This window comes from Pygoscelis adeliae, unplaced genomic scaffold, assembly GCF_000699105.1.
Source record: "Pygoscelis adeliae isolate BGI_AS28 unplaced genomic scaffold, ASM69910v1 Scaffold117, whole genome shotgun sequence".
NCBI classification, from domain to species: Eukaryota; Metazoa; Chordata; class Aves; order Sphenisciformes; family Spheniscidae; genus Pygoscelis; species Pygoscelis adeliae.
In genome coordinates, this window is record NW_008825270.1 from 2,136,776 (window position 1) to 2,142,401 (window position 5,626).

The following is a 5,626-nucleotide window of genomic DNA, read 5'->3' on the forward strand; positions in this document are numbered from 1 at the left end:
TCATTACCTTGCACTTCTCTATATTGGATTAGCTTTGCAACAACTTCACAAAGCTCTTTAAAAGCCACTTTGAACTTAAAAAAAAAGACTCAAACCTAACAGTTTTGTTATTCTTCAAATCTTTGCCACTTCAGATGCCTTTTGTCACCTATATCCTTTCTTCCATTTTCCTCATTCAGAATGATCTTAACAAAATAACAGGGGAAGAGTTTGGTTTTGCTTTCTGGTTTTTTGTGGGTATTTTACTGAAAACAAAAGTTTCAGTTTTCAATTTTTTTCCTATTTTCAAACATTTCGAAGTGAGAAAAATAATTAGAAATAACAACTCCTAGTAAGCATATTCAACAGCATGCCTCACTATATTATACAACTCTGAGACAAGATGCTGCCAGCAGCTTTTTTTTGTTTATGGAAAACCGATCAATTCCAAACATTATTCTGTCTCTCAACCAGCTTCTAATCAACAATCTTATCCTTCAATATGCAAGTAATTCACTTCCCCTAATAAGCCTTTATAGAAAGCATATTGTAAAGAAGTTTAGTCCAAAGTATAACCCCCAATTCTCTTTTCTTTAGTGTATTGATTCTGATAGAAACATTACAACGGGCTTGCTAAAATATTTTTCTTGACACAAACCACACTGGTTGATTTGGATCATGTTGAATTAATGCAACAGCTTCTTTACATTCCCCAAAGGTTTACAGAAGATGATGGTGGTCAGCAAATGTAACAGTGCTCTCTGCGCAACAAAGAAATGGTGCTTTGTTTTTCTGTTTTACTAAAGGAAACTTCTACAAACTTTGCTGACCTTAAGCGCACAAATTCACTGTACACAGAAGTCATCTTTTAATACTTAGAGATAAGAATCACACTGACAAAAAAAAAAAATTTGAGAGACAGAAAACAGCAAGAACTGTGAAATCTTTACAAAGGTAAGAACAGAAGATCGTCTAGAAATTGTCTACAGAAACTTTAACCAATACTTTCAACACTAACACTTCAGAGGCTTTATAAACCCATGGACGAAAACAACCTAGAGGTGCTAACACAGGTCATACGAAGACCTGACAAAAACAATGAGCTGGTGCATGATGGACAAGACTGATGCCACAGCAGTTCTTGCTCCAAGATTTGGTTTGAGCAACAAACTACAAATTCTTCAGCATACTGAAGGAATAGACAGCGCTCTGATAAAGCAATGCCTTTGCAACATCTGGTTAGAATATACAATGTCACGAACACAGATGCTATTTTGAGGTTCACATAGCTTTATCTAACTTGATTGAAACTTCTGTGCACTTCTGCACTCTGTATTTTAAATGCAATGAAACAGAATCCTATGGAGCGAGCCAGCATCAAGCCTACCTTAGGCTCACTTAGGTCTTGATCAGAAGACAGCCCTGAAAACATGGGCTCATACATACACACACTCACAGTACTCAAGTGGGATTAAATTGACCATATACAAAAGTAAATTTCATTCTCAAAGTGTCAGAAGGGAAACAGCAGAAGTGAAGCTTTTTATATTAATCTTGTGATGCCCAGAAGCAGGAAAAGAAAATTTCAATATGCACTCTGACCTCCTGCAACTTCAGACACAATTACATTTGAGAAATGTTATATAAACTTCGGTAAGCAATTCTGATTGTTGGAGAAAAGAAAACACAAAGGTACAGCCATCTCAGCAAGAGGCCACCTGTGAGATTCATGGCACAACATTCAGGTTAGGGTCCTCGTTTTGCCTAATTGAGACCAGCAGCTTTCATCGGCCAAATCATTCTGCAGGAGGCAAAACAGGGACCTGAATCTGAAGCTCCCACACTCTACAGCAATACCCTAATCCCACATGGAGAGCAAGAGAAAGGCACAAACATTTCATGGTAAGCTTTGGTTTTGTTCTAAATTGCTGTGTCTTAGATTTTTTGTTGGTCAGCTCTATGCAATACCAGCATTCAGTTATCTACACAAAAGCACAGATTTGATTCTTTGTTCAGGTACCAATGTTAATGTATGTAGGGAAGTAACATGCTGCATATGGGGGCGTGTACTGGAACAAGCACATCAAAATTATAGTACATTGTAAATGAAAAAGAAAAATTGCCTTTAGGGTGACAGGCTATCCTTCAGGAAGAAAAGCCAAATAATTTATGCCTGCAGAGGTACTGTAAGGCTCATATTTTAGCAGACAAAATTCCTCTAGATAATATAGCTGAGGCCCTGCAGGAAGGATCTATTAATCCTTTGTATATTTCACTATTGTTTATTGAGCCTAAAGAAGGTGACATAAAACTTTAATGCCATTTTCTCACTCAAGGTTTTTTCACTCAAAAATTTGAGGGGCTCTACTGATCAGATACAGCATTTAAAGACTGAAAGAAGAGATGGCTGACATATAGTGGATAATTTTTTACATCAAGCAAACCTTCACTGTTTGCTACAAACTATGCAGAAAAACGATGCTCCTTTTAAAGCATCCGACTGGGCAGATAAGAGTGAAGAATTAGAGACAATTAAACAAGTGAGCTCTCTATTAGCATCCAAAAAGTTGTTATGTCTACTCCACCACTAGCCATAACGGCTGAGCTTGGAAGTGTATATTGCCAAATACAAAAGGCAGATTTCCATCTCTGAACTGGGTCAAACAGAACAACACAGGCAAGCAGTAACTGGTGGAAACGGACCACAGTATCTCCTCTTCCTTGAAACACTCACTTGTTTAGATGTGTTGATATCCTTATAGGTGGAAAGGCTAAAGGAGGCCACACATCTTGCCCAAAACAAGGCAAGTCTCTATTCTCAAATTAAGGAATTATGGTTTTGCTCCAGTGCTTCACACAATTAAAGGTCTGCAGAATGCTATGGGATTCGCATTAGCCACAGAAGTTGCAGCGTTGCATTTGTATCAGCCTTTATGAGTTGTGAGAAACCACTTAAGTCCTAGAGCTTGAAACTAAAAATAATATTCAAGATGACTATTGTTAATATTCCTCCTCCAAAAGTTATCACTATGTCTTTCTCCAAAACTTCATGAATACTTCACAGTGGCATCAGTCCTGCCCCTTTGTGTAGAAGAATAAACGTTCAGAGCAAAACAAGATTATTCTTCTGCACAAAATGTCATCAGCTTTCATATCCGTAGCTATCAAAAAAAAAAAAAAAAAAAGAGAGACCCATAAAATCTTGTCTCTATATTGGTCACTGTTCACTGCTTTTGGAAGTGTTTGGAAAAAGCCAGCCACTCACAAATGACTTACCTTGCTGAAAGTAGATCGCATTTTCTTAAAACAAAACACTTTGAGCTCCCTATCTGCTGCCTTCCAAATTCTCTAAATACTGTGGGGCCTTTCTACTAGGACACTGATACGACACAGCCTGTGGGAAACTGACTGTTCTTCAGCAGTTTGAATCCAGACCTGTCTCCATCATAAGATGTGAAGTTGGCTGTGAATTTTAGAAGCAACCACGTGAACTGCTTTTGAATACTTTCTAATTTTCCAGAAAGTCACACTGCAATAGGTACACAGGAAGCACTGCACTAACAGCACAAGTCATAATAAAGGTAACTCAAGATTTAAAAGCAACTACTGCCAGAACACCCTCTCTCTGCCACGTGTAGAGGAAGACCTGCTGACAGTTGTTCTGAGTATTTAACTATGGAAACCATATTCTTGAAGTGAGAAGAAATGGATGTGTTGACTACAGCCCTGGATGACTGGAAAGCAGTTTTCTTTGCCGAGATGAGAAATTCACTTCATAATCATTCTGCTCTACTGAGTGTCTGGCCTTATAGTAACTCTACAGTGCTAGATGGAGTGTGTGTGTATATATATATAAAAATATATAATAGTTCTACAAGCTTTGCACTCTCAGAAAAAAAACCAAAACAACTACCCCCCCAAAAAAACACCCATACACTTATTCCTAAAATTTAAAATCAATTAGGCCTTAAAAAGAACAATTTATTCACAATGCAACAGTAGCAGAATATTTTTAAACAGAGGTTATTTTACATCAATTTTACTTTCACTCTCTTTCTGGTTGTTAAAAGACTAAATATCATACAACTGTTTGTGTTTCTCCGAGGAAGCAATCTGAGATTGTAACTAGCCATTGGGAAGCAGCAGAAGAGGAAGATACAGCAAGTGACCAGACTATTTTACTTCCCACGCAGACATACAAATTTACTGTGACAAAGCCAAGGAAACAGGTTTGAATGATTCACCGAGATTCTTTTTCTGCAAGGCAAATGTCTCCATGCTATTGTTGCTTCAGCAAAACATGGGAGGGAAACAAAGACAAATAAATGTATAATAACCATTCAGGCAAAATATGCCAGACAGTGACAAATAACTGATTAAATACAAATTGGACAGCTTTGGTTGTTGGCAGAAACTTGAAGGCATTTTTGTTTTTAAACAGGGAACCAGTGGCAGCATTGTGTGAATACAAGATTTAACTAGCATGGGGGGCTTTTAGCTGTGTCAGTCAGTGTTTGGGTTTGTTACACTCACTGCTTCCCTTGACCTCCAGTGTATTTATTTGATCTGTAAAAGAGGATCAGAGCATTGCCAAAAGGGAAATTACATCTGTCTGAGCTCTTAACCTATTGTAAAAACCTCTCCTTTGAAGCCAAGCTATGAATACACATACAGCACTTCTGCAGCAGTGATAAAAGATGCCTGGTGCATCATGAAGATGAAAAATGATTCTCAGTCGAGAGGGAAATTGCCAGAGGTGTCAGAAGACATGTTGCAGTGACGTAAACAGTGACACAGACATTAATTTCAATAATCCGACAGTGAAACGGTGCATACCTGAGCTACCTAATTCTTTATGATCTTCCTTCTTTCACAACAAGATTTTGTCCTTTGGGCTCTTCAAAAGCCATATCTCCATCCTTCCCTAAGCTCCCCTCCCCCAAAGGAAAGCAACTAGAATTTCAGTCCAGCAGGGAGCTTTTCATTAATTATACTAAATAGAGTGATGATCTGGAAAGGTCATACCAGCCTTTCAGCATGCCCTCTCTCCCAGCTAAGTACTTTTCAGCTACAATTGATTACCTTGTCTTTTAGGTTTGCATGATTCCGTCAAGCGGCAGTGCATGTGGCATCAATAACGTTATTGATATTGTGATGAGCCACATCCCAACCTGGTGCATCCTCTCATCCCACATTCTGTGGTGCTAAATCGCAACAGAGGTTGAAGTCTTTAGAGCAACAGCCTGGAAAGGAAGAGATGGTACTGGGGAGTACTAGCACAGTAGGTGATATTCCCATGACCCGATGATGTGGCATAACATAAAGAGTACCCCTCAGTGAGGACCAACTGCTCTCTCACTAAGTTCCTTTTATTAAGTGCTTTAAAGCCTTGTTGCTGTATGCTGTGTTACATCCATTAAAAAAAGTAAACTGAGTTACTAAAAAGAGGTAGTCAACTGAGTTTCTTGGAAGCGCCCTTTGCTCATCTGCTTCAAAAGGAAAGATTCCCATATGAAACCGTCTCCCACAGCATTCCCCTAGAAAAGCTGGCAGCTCATGGCCTAGACAGGTGTACTCTGCGCTGGGTAAAAAACTGGCTGGACAGCCGGGCCCAGAGAGTTGTGGTGAATGGAGTTAAATCCAGTTG